This window comes from Protopterus annectens, chromosome 7.part0, assembly GCF_019279795.1.
Source record: "Protopterus annectens isolate FY-2018-M chromosome 7.part0, PAN1.0, whole genome shotgun sequence".
Classification (NCBI taxonomy): domain Eukaryota; kingdom Metazoa; phylum Chordata; order Ceratodontiformes; family Protopteridae; genus Protopterus; species Protopterus annectens.
In genome coordinates this window covers 875,379,480-875,399,179 of record NC_056739.1, presented here as the reverse complement: position 1 = coordinate 875,399,179, position 19,700 = coordinate 875,379,480, and the positions used below count along the sequence as shown (strand labels likewise).

General features: G+C 44.8%; 1 protein-coding gene across 1 annotated transcript in view; it reads left to right on the top strand.

Annotated features, from left to right (window-relative positions):
• Positions 1–19,700, top strand: part of LOC122806757 (beta-hexosaminidase subunit alpha-like) — a 906,429-nt gene that overhangs the window by 596,398 nt on the left and 290,331 nt on the right. The gene's annotated exons all lie outside the window — the stretch shown is intronic.

Below are 19,700 nucleotides of genomic sequence, written 5' to 3'. Positions count from 1 at the left end.
ATGTAGATGTTCGAGGATTCCATTGCTGCAGTCCAATTTACCTCCCTCCTTCCCCTCTGTGTTTAGGGGTGGTTGTGTAGGTGATTTACCTGCTTATATTTTTGTATATATTGTTCATGTTTTGGTGCAGGTATTTTGGGCCTTGTCTTTTTAGGGTCTTCTGACATCTGGGGCAAGAAAAGACTGAGGATATGACGCCGTCATGCGATAGTACCCTGACGTACTGACGTCAGTCTAATGCGCCCTGACCGACGTCAGCCTTATACTCTGGTATTCGGGCCGACTGGATGCGGACTATACCCAATAGTAAGGACTGCAGCAATGGAATCCTCGAACATCTACATTTATGGTAGGTACAAAACTGTACTTTTCCCACCCTCCAGCCCCCTTGACCCTCTCTCTCTGTCTCTTCCTCACTCCTTACAGGGCTATTGGTATTTACTTTCTACTGGTGGTGTTACTACACCATAACGTAGCTCTCTTTTTGTGGGCTCCTAACATGTGGGTCAAGAAAAACTGATGTAATGGCGTTGTCTGCCTGTTTTTATACCACTGACGACCTGACATCAGTCCTGAAGTGACAGCAACCGACTCTGGTATTCGGGCCAGCTGAGGGCTTCCCCTGGCAGGATAGGCCAAGTGTGATGACTGCAACAGTGAATACACTCGAACATCTACATTGTGCACAAGTGTACACAACTGTACTTTGCTTTTCTTCATAAGGACCTGCATCCAAAATTCTTATTTCTCACTCTACCCTCCCTTCATCATCACCCCTTTCTACTTTTATAACTTTGTGTTATGTATGTGAGCCTTAATTGCATAGCACTAAAATATTTTCTTTCAAGTCAGGTAGTCCTAAGCCATCTTGCTCCTTGGAGACAATCTAATTATTCCACTTAACTCTTACCTTCTTCTCCCAAGTACATTCCTTCAACTCTCTGTTAGTTATGGTCTGCAACTTGTCTAATGATTGGTAAAAGTAAGCTTGACTTGTGTATAAAAGTAAAGGGACTAGAAGCATTTCACTGCTTATATCTTACAAGCCATAGGCGTAACTAAGAATTTCCAGCTTTTCAAATTTTGTATTATATTTTGTATGTTTCCATATATCCTTAACTGCTGTACTAGAATTCTTTTAAATCCATGCACCAAAGTACATCATCTTATTTTGTCTCTGTAAACTATGGAAAATGCCGAACCAGTTCGTGTGTGGGTATATAGTTTACTGGTATAGCTTTTGTCACATATCCTGAAAAGACTTGACACTGTTTCAGAATATTCCACAACACCATTGTAACCTGTTTTGGATTTACCAAGTACTAAATGTCTGTAAGTAAAACTAACTTTTCTGGATTACCATACCAGTTATATTCTAGAAAAACTCACCAGCCTGAACATAAACCCCTACGTCACAAGATGAGTTGCCAAATGGCTTACAGACAGAACTCATGGTAAGAATAGCGGGCTCCAGGTCCGACTCTAAACCAGTCACAAGTGGTGTCCCGCCTTAATTGACTCTCCGGCTGACACGGACCTCCTTCAAAAAGGCCTTACTGAGAGACACCTGGTGTCGAAGTAATGGCCTCAAGCTAAATGCAAAAAAATGCATAGTCATCCCGTTTAGGAAAAACAAAACACCCACGAATTACCACATAGGCGGCAGCCCCCTAATGTAGAAGAGGTAATAAGAGATCTGGGGAGCCAGGTAGATAGGAATCTCTCCTTTGGCAATCATATTGCCAAAGTAGTTAGGAAATCCTTCTGTGTGGTCCATCTAATTACTAAGGGGTTTGCATCTAGAAATAAAGAGGTTATAGTGCCCCTCTGCTAGTCACTCATCAGACCATTCATAGAGTACAATGCCTCATTTGGGATGTACCTCACAAGACACTTCCAACAGCTGGAAAGACCACAAAGGCACCTCACCAAAAAGATCACTGGCCTCAAACATATGTCCTATGCAGCCCGACTGAAAAAACTCCGGCTGTACTCAGTGGCATATTGCTTACTCAGAGGTGATCTCTGCCTGACTTACAAAGCCATGTCCAACTCAGAACTGATGGACATGCTCCACCTAAAGAAATCCAAGTCACTGCAAGCCACGCGCTGTAGTGAGGTAAACCTCACCACAACAATAAATAGAACATGCTGGAGGGATAGATTCCTGTCACAGAGACTCCCCATGCTTTGGAACAAAATTCCTAACTACATTAGGCAGAGCCTCTCACTAACGCTCTTCAAGAGAACTCTTGATGAGTGGATGGGTAACAGAAAATACAACCCTGGGATCACTTAATTGGCTCTGCTTGACAGAAGCTCAGTTAATTAATCAATGGGGTGGCGAAAGCCGGCACACTCTGGCTAGGCTTAAAAATGCCCTCGGGCAGATGGCCTAGTACCTACCTATGAACCTATGTACAAGGTTTAAGATTTCATCTTAAAGCTTACACAATGGCAAACTCATCTGCATTAATATTTAGGTTCATAGGTTCATACTAGGCTATCTGCCCAAGGGCATTTATAAGCCTAGCCCATAGTTATGTGGCTTTCGCCACCCCTTTAGTCTGAATAAAAACTATGCCTATCATTTTGCTGTGCCTCTGTCAAGCAGTGACGCTGAAGTAATCCCTGGGGTATATCTGCAATCTCCCATCCATTGGTCAAGATTCCTCTTGAACAAGACCAGAGAGGTGCTCTGCCTCACATGTACCGGGATTTTGTTCCACAGCATAGGGAGTCTCTGGGTGATGAATCTGTCCCTCCAGCACGTTCTATTTATAACCGTGTCAAGGTTTAAGTCTCCGCCCTTGTGGTTCTGAGGGATCTAGATTTTTGAGGTGAAGCATATTCATCAAATCTGGGTTTGACATGGCCTTATATGTCAGGCACAGGTCACCTCTGAGCAAGCGGTATGAGACTGAATAGAGCTGGAGTTCTTTCAGTCGGGCAGCATAAGACATATTTTTGAGACCCTTTATCCTTTTGGTGAGGAACTTTTGGGGCCTTTCAAGCTGCAGCAGGTGTCTGGTCAGATACATTCCGAACGGGCATTGTACTCAATCATAGGTCTAATAAGTGATGAGTACAGGGGACGATGACCTCCCTTGATCTAGATGTGAATCCCTTCATGATCAGGTGGGTGATATAGAAGGTTTTCCTAACTACTTTAGCAACATGAGTGTCAAACGAAGGCTACTGTCAACCTGGGTCCCCAGATCTCTGATGACTTTTTCTGTGCTCAGTGGATTGCCACCTATATGGTAGCTAGGGGTAGCCTTGTTTTTCCCAAAGGGTATGACTATGCATTTTTGGCGCTTAACTTCAGGCCATGGCTCTGGCACCAGTTATCCATTTCTGTGAGGCCCTTCTGGAGGATATCTGTGTCAGATGTGTTTTCGACTATGGCCCAGTTTGCAGTCATCTGCAAACTTTGTCAGCCATAACCCTCCTGTGTTTGCTTGTACTTCAGAAAAGTAGATGCCGAACAAGAGTGGACCCAGGACTGAGCCCTGTGGGACACCACTTGTGACAGGCTTTGAGTCTGACATGGCTCCAGCAACTCTGACCCTGTGGGTTCTGTCACTTAGCCAGTTTGCAACCCATCTTGTGATGTATGGGTTTACATTCAAGCTGATGAGTTTTTCGATGATACCTGAGTGGGGTATTGTGTCAAGGCCTTTGCCAGGTCGAGGTAGGCTGTATGGACTGCCTTTCCTCATCAATGGCCTTGGTGACTGTCTCGAAAAAGTCAACCAAGTTTAAGAGGCAGGATCTGCCTTTGACAAAGCCAAACTGAGTTGGATCCAAAGTCTGCAAGTTCCCTATGTCTTTATTTATGAGTTCCATTATGATCCTCTCCATGGCTTTGCAGATAAGGCTTGTCAAGCTAATGGGCGGTAATTTCCAGGGTCTGTGGAGGCACCGCCTTATGAAGTGGGACCACAGTCGCGTCGCCACTCCTTGGGTGCGATCCTGAGGGGAGGCTAAGATTAAACAGCTGTCCTAACTGTGGGTTTAATTCCTCATTGAGTTCATGAAGCACACAGCCGGGGACACCATCCGGTCCCATGGATGCTGTGTTTTTGCCTTAGTGAGGGCAGTTCTCACCTGGGCGTTGGAGATGTTTGGGGGCTACAATCCTCTGGAATAGATATCTCTCCTTTGGGGAGGGGAGAAGTTTGCACTGAACCTGTCAGCCAGTATGTTGGCAATGTGTGTAGGTTCAGTAATTTTCACATCATTTTGAACTAATTCTGAGCATATCTGGGAGTTTCCTCCTAGGTTTCTAACATAGCTAAAGAAGGCCTTATGATTCTCTTTAGAGTCCTTAGCGATTTTTCTCTCAAAATTTGCCTTGGATGATTTTATGAGAGCTCTTAGTTTTTTACTTATAATGATCAAAGGTGTCTTACCTTTCAAGGATTTTGCTCTATCTTGTAGTAGCTTCCTCCTTTGTTGTAGAGCTTGTTTATGGCTGGGGTCCACCAGACTGGACGCTTGCCTTTGGTACAGAGAGTCTTAGTTTTGTTTGGGATTGCCTGATCCATGCAGTCCTGTAGGTGCTGGTAGAAGGCATTTGTAAGTGATTCAGCGGTTTGAGTAATGTTTACCACTGGCTCAGGGGCCTTAAAGGAGACCACACTAGTTTTTAGAAGTGTGAAATCAGCTTTTGAGAAGTTTTTCACTGTGGTCTTTTTTGTTTCAGGTGGGGCGGATGAGGACCTCCAGCGAGATTAGTTTATGATCTGATCTCACCAGTGAGGGGTATACTTCGGTGTTGAACATTTTGATCCCATGTTCGTGATGATGAGATCAAGTATGTTTTCTCCTCTTGTGGGGATGGTGACTAGTTGTTCCATGGCATTTGAGTTTATGAACTCCAGGAATCTTTGGGTTAGAGTGTTCGGGCTTGAGTAGTGTTCCCAGTCTATATTAGGGTAGTTAAAGTCACCTAGTATGATGGTGTTTGGAGATACATTTATCCCTCCAATGTTTTCAGGAAGGCCATGTGAGGTTCCTGAGTTTGAGAGGGTGGCCTGTAACATGCTACAAATTGCAGAGCAGTCTTGCCTATGGTTAATTGCACCTGGATGGTCTCCGATGCATCATGCGTTGCCACCAACCTTGAGGTGTGGGTGTCCTTTATGAATATGGACACCCTCCTTTCTTGCTGTTGTCCGGATTTTGGGGCCGGAACGCATGATATGAGGTGAAACCTGTTAGTGCTGGGGTGCTCTCAGGAGCCTTGAACCAGGTTTCTGTCACAGCACAGACATCGATGTTCTCCATATTGAGAAGGGCCTCGAGTGCGTGCATCTTGAGATTGAGACTTCTGGCATTGAGCAGCATTACCCTTAGTTTTTTCCTTTTGGTGTTCTAGGGTGGTAGGTTTAGAATTTGAGCCTTGCCTAAAAAGGCACTATGGGGTGGCAAGAGCCTTTGCCAATATCCGAAGCCCAGGGTGACAGGTGCAAGCCGTCCTCGAAGCAGCGTGGCTTGTCCAGCATGTCATCCCAGGCAGACAGACATTGGATCCCCTTTGAATGACACCAGAATTTAAGCCAATTATTAAAGCTGATCATCTTATCACTGTATTGTGGCATCATTCTAGGTGAAGGTAGGATACTGCTCAAGGTCAGGGTCATACCTGCCTGGGCTACATAATCAGAGAGCTCCTCGATGTCCCTTTCATGTAGTCCAAGGAGGTACGCCTGAGGACGCTGACACCAGCCTGGACAATGACTGAGTCGTGCTTGTACCTGCTGTTGAGAGACCTGAGTGCTTGCGTTATGTGGCGGATTCTAGCGCCTGACAGGCAGCTTACTGTGACCTTCTCTTTACTCAGTCTGGTGAGCGGGACGCCAGTGTGTCTGACTATGGAATCACCAATGACAAGTGTGTCTGGCATTTTGTTTGGCCTTAAGGGCTGTGACTGTTTGACACTCTGACTGTGTGGTCTATGTGTTGCATGTGTTGGGTCGTGAGGTGGTAGTTGTTTGGGTGTCTGCTTTGGTGGCCTCTGCTGTTTTGGTAAATTTTTGATCAGAGCCTCCGAGTATGTCTTTGTGTGAGTATGTGTATGATTTGAAGTTGTGATGGTACCATGTGTGACTGGGTATGTATTGTGTGTGGTTACCTTCTCCTCCTGTCTGGTCTTGCCAGTCCTATGTTGAGAGAGCTCAGCCTCCAGTTTGGCCGTATAGTTGCATCTCGCATGTATTTGTGTTTTGTGGGAGAAGGAGAGGATTGTCTGTGTACATGAGGCAGTTGTAACATTGCCTCAATATTCCCAGGTTCACCAGTTGAGCTGGAGAGGACACTAGCAACTGATCCCTCGACATACTAGAAGTAGTAGATAAAGAGACTTTCAAAGGACTCGGGGAAGTGGGTTTTAGGCTGGTGGGGTACTATCTATAGTAAGAGTGCTTTATCAAGGTGCAAGTACTGTAGGAGTAAGTGCTAGGCTTTACAGATAGAGAATAGTCTACTTGGGAATCAAGTAGAGATGAACTTTTCAGTTATAGGATATGCTGGTTAGATCAGCAGTACAGCTCGAGGAAGGTAGTTTTAAGGGAAAATTGGAAGAGTGGAATTTAGATGGCCCAAATAGTTTAACCTTGTTTAACCGCCGCTGCTCTTGTGTGCAACAGTGGTAACTCCTAAATCGCTTACACGCGTTTAGCGTGTTTTATAGCAGGGGGCTGAAGGGAGCTAGGAATTGGCCCAAAACGACCAATGGACTACTAGTTTCTGGCTGAAACTTCACCAAATCAGACAAAAAGGCCGCTCAGTGCTTCCCACTCCCACTGGTAAGCAAAGAAACTTCCCTCCTTCCTAATAAGGCAATGGATCAGTAACAGGAACTAAAAACAAAGCCCAGGGATCAGCAACTCTGAAACTGGACTACTCTAGTTCAGTAAGGCGGGAAAACAAGAGATTTTTTTTGTTTTATTACAGAGACAAGGAAAAAAACAGACAGTAATTGCTGTAAATCGGCTAGACCTTTGTCTAGTGCAGATAAATAGATATTAACTGTTGTTTTTATGATATTAATTTATATAGGTATAATTTTTCACTTTTTTCTATATATCTCAAAAAACAAGTAAAACAGAACTTCTTAGCCTCATGCGAAAGCTCTCCGCTAGATGAATTAAATGCTGCTGATAGCATGTGTATAACATGAGTGGTTGCAGAGCTGTTATAAGTTGTTTACAAAATATTACAGATGTAATAGTAACTGTGTTTACTCTGACTTATAAAATTCAATTTAAGACCTAGAACCTAAAGAATACTACCACTATAAAAATGGTCTGTGCTGAAGAGTTTGACATTTGTACTTTTCATAACCTCTATGGTTCCAGAGATATGAACATTTGTTTGAAATGTGAGGACATAATTTGATTCTGTCAAAAGGCTTAGACTCCGCCCATTGGGAGTTACAGTGCAAACTTCCTGAGCTCCATTGGAGTGAATGAGATAAGGGCAAATAAGAGAAGATAATATCAATCTGGCTGCTCGTTAAGGTATTGATTAGAAGTAAAATAATGAACTGAGATAAAAATTAGGTTCAACCACAAAAACGAGGTGTATAGTTAACTAAATTAGTCAAGACAGGCTATGAGCTTGCTTAGAAGTGCTTTAATGTGCCACTATTTGCAATCTGTACATCTGTAACTAGAAGGTATACCTGAAGTTCCTAGGAGAGAATTTGACACTGAAAGTGTTTGCTTATCTTGAATAGAGCATGTATGTAGCTTCACCCACCACTCTTAAACTGAAGAGAGAAAGTGAAAGAACCAGTAAAAAAATCAGCTAGAACTCCAGCCAGTAATGCTCACCCCATCAGAAACAGCTGCAAATTATTTCTTGCCACAGAATAACTACTGCTGCCCTCAGTAAGTTTACACCCTGACCAGAAAACTAAATGAAACTGTAACTTAATGTACAATTAAATTTAAATGTGAAAAAAGTGGAAAATCACAAGCGCACTTTGTTTAGCAAAATAGAGATGACGCCTTACAGATTAACAAAGGACGGCATCTTGGGGCAATGCAGCAATTGCCTCATGTACACAGACAACCCTCTCATCCTACCACCCAACACTACAACCTGTGAGAGATGCACTTATATAGCCAAACTGGAAGCAAAGCTCTCTTTACCCAAGATTGGACTAGACAGTCAAGAGGAGAAGGTAAACACTTGCACCACACCACACTCATCACATAGTCCCTCAAACCCTACACCACCAAAACATATGCATAGAAACACAAAACACACACCTACATTCACGGAGGCTCTCAATAAAAACCTGCCCAAGCATCAGGGACATCCAAAGCATAAACGCAAGCAAAGTCCACCCCCCAAATGACACATAGCCCACAAACGCAGTGTGCCACTCAACCACAGCCCATAAGGCATAACAACGTACCCAACACTCTGGTCATAGGTGACTCTATAGTCAGGCACACTGATGTTCCACTCACTAGACTAAACAAGGAGAAAGTTACTGTCGGCTGCCTGTCAGGTGCCAGGATCCGCCACATAACGCATGCACTCAGGTCACTCCACAATAAGTACAAATATGACACTGTCATTGTCCATGTTGATGTGAATGACCTGAGACGTACCTCCCTGGACTACATGAAAAGAGACATGGAGGAGCTCTCTGATCTTGTATCCCAGGCAGGTATGGCCCTAACCCTGAGTAGCATCCTGCCATCACCCAGAATGATACCACAGTACAAGGACAAAGTGATTGACTTCAACAATTGGATAAGCTTCTGTTGTCATTCTAAGGAGATCCAGTATTTGTCTGCCCGGGGGCGACATGATCGACGGACCATGATGCTTTGCCAGAGGATGGCCTGCACCTGTCGCCCTTGGGATTCCGGATACTGGCTAAGGCTCTTGCCACCCCTATAGTGCCTTTTTTATGCAAGGTTCAAATGACAAATTCACCACCGTAACAGGTACAAGCAAGCAAAATGTGAGGGTAATGCTACTCAGTGCTAGAAGTCTAAACCTCAAAATGCACTCACTCGAGGCACTCCTTAAAATGGAGAACATTGACATCTGTGCAGTGACAGAGACCTGGTTCAAAGCACCAGAGAGCACCCCTGCATTACCAGGCTACAATTCATACCACACCTTTCAGCCACCTAACCCAGAACGAAGCACTAAAGGCGGAGGCGTGTCCATATTCATTAAGGATATCCACACCTCCAGGCTAGTTGCACAGCATAATGCATCCGAGATTATCCAAGTGCAACTAACTCTGGGCAAGGCCGCAATCCAAATTGTAGCTTGCTACATATCCCCCCCCCACCATGCCCCAGGATTCACACTCCTCATTTTTTGATACACTGGAAAGTATTAGGGTACAACCCAGCACCCTAATAATGGGCGATTTCAGCTACCCCACCATTAACTGGGAAAACTACTCATGTACCAACTCTTTTGCTCAACATTTTCTAGAATTCATAAATTCCAACGCCTTGGATCAGCTTATTCACACCCCCACCAGAGGCAGCAATATCCTAGACCTGGTCATTACCAACATGGGAAACCGGTGTTCCACACCAGAGATCAATTCCTCGTTGGTCAGATCTGACCACAAGCTAATCAGCATAGACATCCAGATCCCACCCCCACCCCCAATTAGGGAAACCATCGTAAAAAACTTCTCCAAAGCCAACTTCACATTTCTTAAGACAGAAGTGGCAAACTTCATGACACCCATGCAGACGGACAATAGAGGTATGATTGCCGAATCCTACACAAATGCACTTTATAAGCACTTACACGAGTGTATTAATCATGCTATCCCTAATAGAACCAAGATGTTATCCTCCAAAAAAAAGGAAGCCAATCTGGTGGTCCTCTGTTATAAACAAACTCTACATAGAAGAAAGAAACTGTTGTAAAACAAAAAGAGTAAAATCCCATGACTGGAGGAACTCCCTGGTTAACCTCAGTAAGAAGCTGAGATCCCTCATAAAATCCTCCAAAGCTAGTTACGAAAACAAAATTGCCACTGACTCTAAAGACAACCACAAAGCATTCTATAGCTATATCAAGAATCTAAATGGGAACACTCAGATCGGCTCTGAGTTACAGCACAATGGCACTAAATATACAGAACCAACTGATATTGCCAACATCCTAGCAGATAGGTTCAGTGCTAACTTTACCCCCCTCTCACCCCCTAGAGGGCCCATCTCTATATCGAAAGAATGCAAAGTTCCTATAATCACAGTTGCACAGGTAAAAAACACACTCTCTAAAGCCAAGAACACAGCATCCATGGGACCTGACAATATCCCAGGCTGCGTTCTACACGAACTACAGAATGAACTGGCACCCTGCCTAAGTATCATGTTCATTCATAACCTCACCTCAGGCTTTGTACCCACTGAATGGTGCACCACGATGGTTATCCCACTCCACAAAGGGGGAGCCACAACGGACCCCGGGAACTACTGCCCCATTAGCCTGACGAGCCTGGTCTGCCCCATTAGCCTGACGAGCCTGGTCTGCAAGGCCATGGAACGTATAATTGTGGAACTCATAAACAAAGACATTGGTGATCTCCAAACTCTGGACCCTACCCAGTTTGGATTTGTAAAAGGCAGATCATATCTCCTAAATCTGATTGACTTCTTTGAAGCAGTCACCAAAGCCATAGATGAGGGTAAAATGGTTCACACAGCTTATCTAGATCTCGCTAAGGCTTTCGACACCATCCCCCACTCTGGAATTATAGATAAGCTCACTAAACTAGGCATAAATCCCTATGTCACAAGATGGGTTGCCAACTGGCTCACGGACAGAACCCACACTGTGAAAGTAGCGAATTCCAAATCCGACATCAGACCAGTAACAAGTGGAGTACCACAGGGTTCAGTCCTGGGTCCTCTCCTGTTTGGTATCTACTTCTCTGAAATGCAGGCCAACACAGAAGGTCTTTGACTAACAAAGTTTGCAGATGACTACAAACTAGGAGCCATAATCAAAACTCCTAACGATGTGGACAAACTACAAAAGGGCCTCACTGAGACAGATGTCAGATGTGCAGATGATAGTGGAATCATCTGGCCTGTTGTATGAGGATGTTTATGAAAATGTTAAAGAGGAGGAGGGGGGACCAAGGATAGAACCTTGTGGTACACCGGTGTTGACTAGGAGGTAAGGAGTGAGCCATGGAGTGCTATTTTACTGACTGATACGGTGGTCTGAGAGAGACCTAATGAGGACATTTGAAGTAGAAGTTTGCTGTGGCAAACTGTGTCAAAGGGTTTAGACAAGTCTAGAAATAAGGAAGGAGACCAGTTTGCCATTATCTCTAGCATTATTGACCGTATCATTATAAGTTAGAAAGATGAGATTACTATAGATCTAAAGTTATTAATGTCTGTTGAATTTCTTCCTTTGTACAGAGGGATAATGTGGGGCTTTTTCCTGAGAGAGAGAGAGGGAACATGGGATTCCTGGACTGTCCTATTTATAAGGATTGAGACAGGATAGACAATGCTATCCTGATCATATTTACTTATCTGTCGAATGCTGTCTTTAGTGAGTGCTTAGTGCCCCCCTATACGGAATAAGTAAATGGATTTTCTGTAAGTTGGCAAGAGTAAAATTGTTTTTCTGTCAGGAGAATTTCTCTCTTTCAGGTTGTACTACTCGGTCTATACGATCAGTTGGGAGAGCACATGTACTAGGTGTGTCCTCCTAACTCGGTGCATAACTTGAAGAGTTGTTGCAAGGGAGTTTGGCACCCTGAGCAACACACTAATTTGGTGCTTCCCTGTGCTGTCTGGAGGAGATTGGCAGTTGTGATTGTTTAATGACAGCTCGTTTGTCAATGTTTTTTTAAAGTTGCAGTGAGTTATGTAGCAATCTAACAATTCATTGTCACTTTGAAAGAAATCAGTTTTGACACTTTTTACGCTGTTTAACTAATCTCTTGTAACAGTTGATGTCTTAGGCAGCCGTATTCTCCACCCCACCTGTCTGATCGCTCTGATCATGATGTGCAGTGACAGGTGTTGAGCTAAAAGCTTTATGCTGTGCTGGCTGTTTTAGAAGAGGAAATCCCACCAGTTATGCACTGCAGATGGCCGCATTGCAGCTCACTTAAGATGAATACACGTAGGGAAACTTATGAAGTCAGTTATTCATTCACACTTTGGTATGTATAATCCTGGTAATACACCTAACATTGGCTCTGATGTTGTTAATCTTCTTTCCATTCATCACTGATGGGTTCGGTTCCGAGCTCTCGGAACCAAGTCGGCTTTTTACCAAGCTTGCGCCGGCCAAAAAAACTCTCGAGCTATGTCCCTATCCAGAATGCCCATCCCTGTTACCTCAGATCTTGTTTGCCGTGTAGTCATAAAGCCATGTTTCAGCTGAGCTCTCAGCTAAGTGAAACTTTTTCGATATTTGTGTGAAAATTTTTGGATATCCTCATCTATTATTAAGCGATTCGTTTTTCTAGTGTCTTTTCTTCTGTCTGACCTTGGTTTTTCCTCTCTGCCCATAGTTACCGTTGGTACACTTTCAAGTACCATTGTTGGTACGGCCTCCCTTATCCTAGTGGTATTTCTTCAGTACCATAGTTGGGATTGTTTAACCTATTAGCTGACTTTTATTCAGGGGTTTCTTTTCTTTTCTCTAGCATACCAGTATTTTGTTATATTCTTGGCTTTTTTGAATGGAGTGGACTTTGATTATAGTTGGATTATATAGTTGGCCTGTGGTGTTTTTTCTCTATCAAGATGTCAGATAAGAAGGGTACTTTAGGTTTTAAGCATTGTACTTCATGTAAGGGCAAGTTACTTAACAGTGATTCTCATGATGACTGTGTATACTGTTTGGGAGTGTCCCACCTTTCGGTGCAGCCCTCCATGTGACATTTGTCAGAGTTTCACTCAATGCACTCTTAATGAGCGCAAAAATAAACTCATTCTGAAAGGGTTATTCAAGTCTCCCTTCTCAGAGGCCATTTCTGTGATGGAGGTCTTAACCCCTCCTTCTAAGGTCAAAAAGAGATCCCACTCTGTTTCTTCTTCTTCACCATTGGGTGATCAGAGCAAGCCTGGGAAATCAAAGGTCCCAAAGTTATCTTCATCGCATAAATCAGCCTCCTCGGCTCCATGTTCTTTCGCTCTGACCATCTCAAAACCTTCGATACCGGCTCCTGTTTCGGCACCAGTCCTGGCTCCGGCACCGATCGTAGACCTTACTACGCCTATTTCGACTTGAGCACCTGTGGCCACTTCAGCTCAGGCCACACCTTCGACTACGCCATTAATTTCCATTTTGGAACCGACCATTTTGGCTCCAAGTGCCACTTCGGCACCAAGTAATTGTACCAACCTCACTGGATTTGACCCCTTTACTTCCGGTCTCAAAACTAGAGACTTTGCTGCCAGCAGATCTTGCACCACGGACCCAATAATCCCCCTCCGTAGATCCATTTCTTGGCCAAGCTTATAGCCCCTTCATTGAACATCCTGACTCCCTGTCTGTGAGTGTCCACTAGATCCACCAGGAGCCTTTCTGAACATGACGTGGTACGTCTTGTAAGACCAGCGGTTAGCCAGGTGGATTCCCTCACTTTCTAAGACCCATTCACCTACAGGGACAGAACTTGGGTTGCTTTATCCACAGATTCCATCTTACACTTCTTCGACCATCTCAGTTCCGAAGCCTTCTGCTCTGACATCCTTTGGTGCCTATGGTGCATTTCACTCTGGCTCCAAGTTTGTCCCTTTGGTTCCTACTGAACCAGTCTTTCATCAATCTGGGGATTGGGGGACGGGCACGTCGACCCGGGGTACGGAGCCACCTCTCTCCTCAAATCCATCCTCGGTGCAGATAGCCGCATCCATGCCAATCCTGCTTGAGGCTCCATCTGTTGATGTGGGTTCGTCGGAGCGGGGTGTGACCCTGGCCCCAAGGTTGTCTTTCTCGGTTCTGGGCTCCCATTCCTCTTCGGGCGGGCTTGCCTTCCGTGTGATGAAGAGGGCTCTTGCTTCTGCCAGCACTCCTTTGATGTCGGAACCTCAGTTTTCACCTCCTGAGCTACAGCTGTCACAGACCACCCCCAGGGACACCGGGCAGAGAAGCCGCAAGACACCCCTGTTCAAGGTACCCGTTCTTCCGAGTCCTCCTCAGAGAACCCCCACTGAGGAGCTCCCTCGAAAGAAGACTTGCAAGAGGAAGCACATAGACTCGCCCGAGGAGTCCTTAACGGAAGACATGGATTACAATGATGAAGGGTCCCCACGGTCACCTCCTGATGATGTCTCCTTCAGAGACATCCTGGAAATGTTGAAACAGAGAGGTGACTGGAAGCCCTCCAACCCTTCGTCTGAGGAGTCAGTGTTCCTGCAGGCTTTTCGCTCCCGGCCTTCTACCTGTGGGGTGACCCCGCCTGCCAATGAGCTCGTCCACCTCATCATGCAGTGCGCTTGGACGAACCCTGATTCCATTGAGGTGATCCCTCGGAGACCAGACAGAAGAGAACCCGTAGTAGTCCAAAGAGTTTACCAGTTGATGCTATGGTGGTGGCGGCAGCAGCCATAAAAAAGGACTTGGCTGAGTAAAGTCTCGCTGTCCACCTGTCCAGCAGGGAATCCTGAGTGGTGGACAGACTTGGGAAGAGCGTTTTTGCATCAAGGACCTTTGTCATATGGTCCGTGAATTATTTGGCACATTTTACGAGGCTCCAGAGAAACGTTATCTCTGAACTGTCTGGGACGCTCGCAGGACAGTTGTCTGACTGGGTCAAGGACAAAGTGGCCTCCCAACTCTGGAATCAAGTATCCAACTCGTCCATGAGGTTGCTGTCACATGCAAACGAAGGGGCTGCCCGAGCCGTGTGTTCGGACATTGTTATGAGGCTTCATGCTTGGATGTGCATTTGTGACCTCGCGGATCCCTTCGTCTTCCTTTCTGAATGCTCCCATTGAAGCTTCATCCCTTTTTGGCTCCAAAGTGAAGTACACCCTAGCCAGGTGTGAGCAAGATGGAAAGACCCTGTCTGCTATAGGCCTACAGTTCTCCAACCCTCAACGTACTTTTTCCAGGAATCGGAGGAGTGGAAAGATGTGGCATAAGAAATCTCAGGGTCCCTTCCATGCCGCACATGATGATGATACTCCCAGAGGCAGAGGGGGTAGCAATTCTGGAAGATGCCCCTATAGAGGCAGAGGGGGTCCTCGTAATCAGGGATCCAGGGATTCCTTCTCAGGACAGCCTTATCAGCACTGCTGAGGGGCAGTCCTATTGCTTACCACTGGAAGCAGTCAGGGGTCATTTTTCTCTACACCAAGCTGCCTGGCAAGGCATCACCACCGATTGTTGACTGCAGAGCATTATCACCAGAGGTTACAACATTCCCCTTTCTTGTCAGCTAAATTTCCCAAGAAAACTTCCCGACATTCCACCCAGTCAAAGGGAAGAAGCAGGTTCTGAGATTATAAAGCTGTCTCAAAAAAGTCATCCAACCAGTCTCACCAGACTAGCGTGGATCCGGATTTTAATTGAGATTATTTTTGGTCCCAAAAAAAAGACAGGGGACTGGTGACCCATTCTGGATCTCAGCAGCTTAAACAAGTCTGTCACCCAAACCAAATTCCAGATGGTCATGGTTCAGTCCATTCTCCCCTTTTTAAGAGAAGGCGATTGGATGTGCTCTATAGATCTCCAGGATGTATATTACCACATAAAGATGGACAAATGCTCCAGGAAGTCTGCTTCACTTCCGGCTAGGAGCCAGTCATTATCAATTCTGTGCCCTGCCATTCGGTCTCTCTACAGCCCCCACAGTGTTCATGAAATGCATGGCAGTGGTAACAGCTCACTTGAGACTAAAAGGATTCTGGGTGTTTCCATATCTGGACGACTAGCTCCTTACCGCCCCCATGAGTGTCTTCTGGTAACAGCACTGCATTATACTCTCTCTCTCTGGCAAAATTGTTGGGAATAACTATACATTGGGAGAAATCAAACCTTATCCCTACACAACAAATATAGTTCATTGGAGCAGTGCTCAATACTCAGTCTTGTCTGGTATCACTCACAGACTTCATCGATTGGGCTTCAACTCCGAGTGATACTCTCACAAACAATTTCTGCAAGGGAAGTTCTTCAGGCCCTACGTTCTATGGCAGCATCAGTCCCAGCAGCGTCAATCCCAGTAGTGCCTCTAGCAAAGCTACACATATGGATTTTGCAATGGCTCCTTCTGTGTCAGTGGTTCCCAAACTATCACCCCCTCAGTTACCAGATTTGAATAACCAACTCCTGCAAACAGGAGCTGCTTTGGTGGATGAGGTCAGATGTAGAACTTTGGAGTCGTCCATTTCAATCTCCTCAGCCCACAACCATTGTGACCATGGATGCTTCCCTGATCGGGGGGGCATTTCCAGGAAACGACTGCCAAGGCACATGGTCCACCTGCATATTAGTGTTCTGGAACTGAGAGCTGCTGTGCTGTTAGCTTTGCAAGCCTTCCATTCAGCTCTCACTTCCGGGACAATTGCAATTCAATCAGACAGTATGTCAGTGGTCTGGTATATCAACAGGCAAGGAGGCACCAAGTCCTATCCCCTATGTCAAAAAGCCATGAGGATTTGGCAGTGGGTGATAGCTTCCAGCCGCTTTTTAATAGCAATGCATATCCCGAGGAGCTCCAATGTGATTGCGGACAAGCTGAGCAGATGTATCCTCATGCCTCACGAGTGGTCCCTCAACCCCGAGGTGGCGTCATCAGTCTTCAGCCACTGGGGCCAGCCCTGCTGCGATCTTTTTGCCTCCCCATCAAACACCAAGTGCAGCAGCTATTTCACCCTACTTTCCCCATAGGGGAGAGTCATCGAGGGATGATCTGATCCACAACTGGCCCTCGGGACTTCTTTATGCTTATCCTCCCATCCCTCTGATCCCATAATTTCTAAAGAAAGCTCTTCGGTTGAGATGCAAGGTGAGCCTTATAGCCCCATTCTGGCATTGACAAGTTTGGTTCCCCTTCCTTCGGCCTCACCTTGTATTCCCGCCGTGGATTCTGGACCCTCTATCAGATCTGATTACTCATCCCCAAGGGTTGAGTCACCCAAATCTGTCCAGTCTCAAGCTAACAGCTTGGTTTCTCCACTTCCACTAGTAGCCAGGCAAGCTAATCTCGCCTCGCCTCGCCTCTTCGAGACATCATTCTGGCCTCTCATAAACCATCCACCAGAAGACTATATCAGGATAAATGGAAAAGATTCTCCATTTGGTGCAAGGATAACATGCCAGACCCGTATTCAGCTCCAGTTACTGCAGTGCTTCAATACTTGGCTAGGGTTTTTGATAATGGAGCCTCTGCCTCCACCGTACGAGTACATCTAACGGCAGTGTCCAATTTCCACAATGATATAGATTGCACCCTCTTATCTCTCTACGCATTTGCAAGGCTTTACTCAAGGGGACTTCTTATATCAGGCCTCCTGTCAGACAGCCCATGGAACCTCACTCTAGTCCTTAAGTCTTTGACTCAGAAACCTTTTGAACCTTCTGCGAAGTGTGACCTAAAGTTTTTGTCTTGGAAATCCTTGCTCTTGGTAGCCATCATGTCTTCGAACGAATCCATCCTTTCTCCCCAAAGTTATTTCTGAATTCTCCATAAATCAGACCATTGACCTACCAGTGTTCTTTCCAAATTTTGCCAAAAGAGGAGAGTACTGCCTTCACTCTTTAGATGTACATAGACAATTGAGATTTTATCTAGACAGGACCAAACCTATCCATAAATCTGAACAGCTTTTCATCTCCTGTTCTGGGCCCAGAATGGGAGAGGTTGTTTCCAAGGTTACTTTATCAATATGGCTAAAGGACTGCATATGTTTCATCTATTCCCTCAGTAATGAACCTATGCCAAAAGTTAAAGCTCACTCCACTAGATCTATGGCAACATCTGTAGCTTTCCATTCCAGGGCTTCCATGGATGACATCTGCGCAGCAGCTACTTGGGCTAAGCCTCATACCTTTATCAGTCATTACAAATTGGACTTGGTCTCCAGAGGGAGAGCTGCCTTCGGTTCACTGGTACTCAGGAATATTCTTCCATAAGGGCCACCCATGGACCTCAAGGTAGCTTGGGATTCTATCCCATCAGTGATGAATGGAAGGAAGATTAACAACATCAGATAAAGAAGTTATGTCTTATCAATAACGTTCCATCTGTGTTGTTCATCTTCTTTCATTTATCACTTCCCACCCTCCCCCCCCCCCCCAAAAGGCTCCTGGTGGATGCTTTGGGTCTAAGTGGTGCCCTAGGGTAGTTGTGCAGAAGAGGCCTCGGCTTCACTTCCTTTTCCCTAGCAAACTCGATCTGAGGTAACAGGGAGAAGGGCATTCTGGGTAGAGACTTGGCTCGAGAGTTTTTTTGGCTGGCGCGAGCTTGGTAAAATACGTACTCGGTTCTGAGGGCTTGGAACTGAATCCATCAGTGATGAATGAAAGAAGATGAACAACACAGATGGAATGTTATGGTAAGACATAACTTCTTTATATTACTCTTTATGGTGCATGAGACTGAGTTTCTTAATGGTTTTATATAGTTTTTTTTTTTGTTCTTTGGCTTTAATCCTGTGTCAGTAATGGCTTCTTTTCCAGAATGTAGCCTGTGATTGTTTCTGGCTTATTTACTGGGAGCTGTTTTAGTTCGTCCAATATAATAACATCTATTTTACTATTTCACAAAGTGAAAGGTATTTTTGTTGCGGTTGCATTCTCATTTTTCATGAACATGTCATTTAAGTAAGTTCTACTGGGTTATGGGTTATTCACTAGCTTTGTGAAAAGGTGCACAATCCAGCAAAAAGAAATCACTGATTTTTGCTTGGATCCTTAAGTGCTGTGGTGCATTTTTACATTCTAGTAGCCATGAAAACATGGTTATGTACTGCTGCACCCTTTCCCTTCTGGTTTTGGCAGCGTCTCATGGGAGAAGTAGATGTATTTTTAGGATGGTTCTGTATGCAAAGGTAAAAATCTTCTGATTAGTTGACTCCAGAATTGCTTCTTCCATATTGTCTTCTGCTCCCCCAGCTTCAGGGGTGCTGTCAGCATAATTCGTGAAATATATAGCTCATTATTTGTCACTTCTTGCTGCTGGCAGTCAAAACGAGAGTTTAAATTTTGCAGGAGTAAATATTTAATGTAGTGGAACAATATTTGTCGAAATGCTTACATCAGCGCTTGGGACTTCATCTACCACCACCATCAGTGCAAGATGACTAGATCTGATGAGTCTTGGTTACATTTGCCTGCTTTTGGCCTAAGTCATAACTGAAAAGAGTTCTGCTCAATTGTGATCACCTGCACAATTAATGGACAGAAAATAAAGAACTGTGATTAATTACATGTGAAGCATATAACATAATGAGGATGTCTTCTTTTTACGAACAGTGACACCTTGATAAAGAAGCTGCTTTTGGAGGGAGGTACAAAGTTTTAATGTCTGTGGATTAGTGAATGATGTCAGTGTCTAATGCCAGCACAGCTTTGCTAGCAGACCCATTGAAACAAACATGTATTTTGCTTTCATTACAAAGTAATGTGCAAAGTACTGTTAAGAAATTGCTGATGTCTCCAGGCTCATACAGCCCAAGGTAATGAATTTGATTTTTAAAGCATAAATAAAA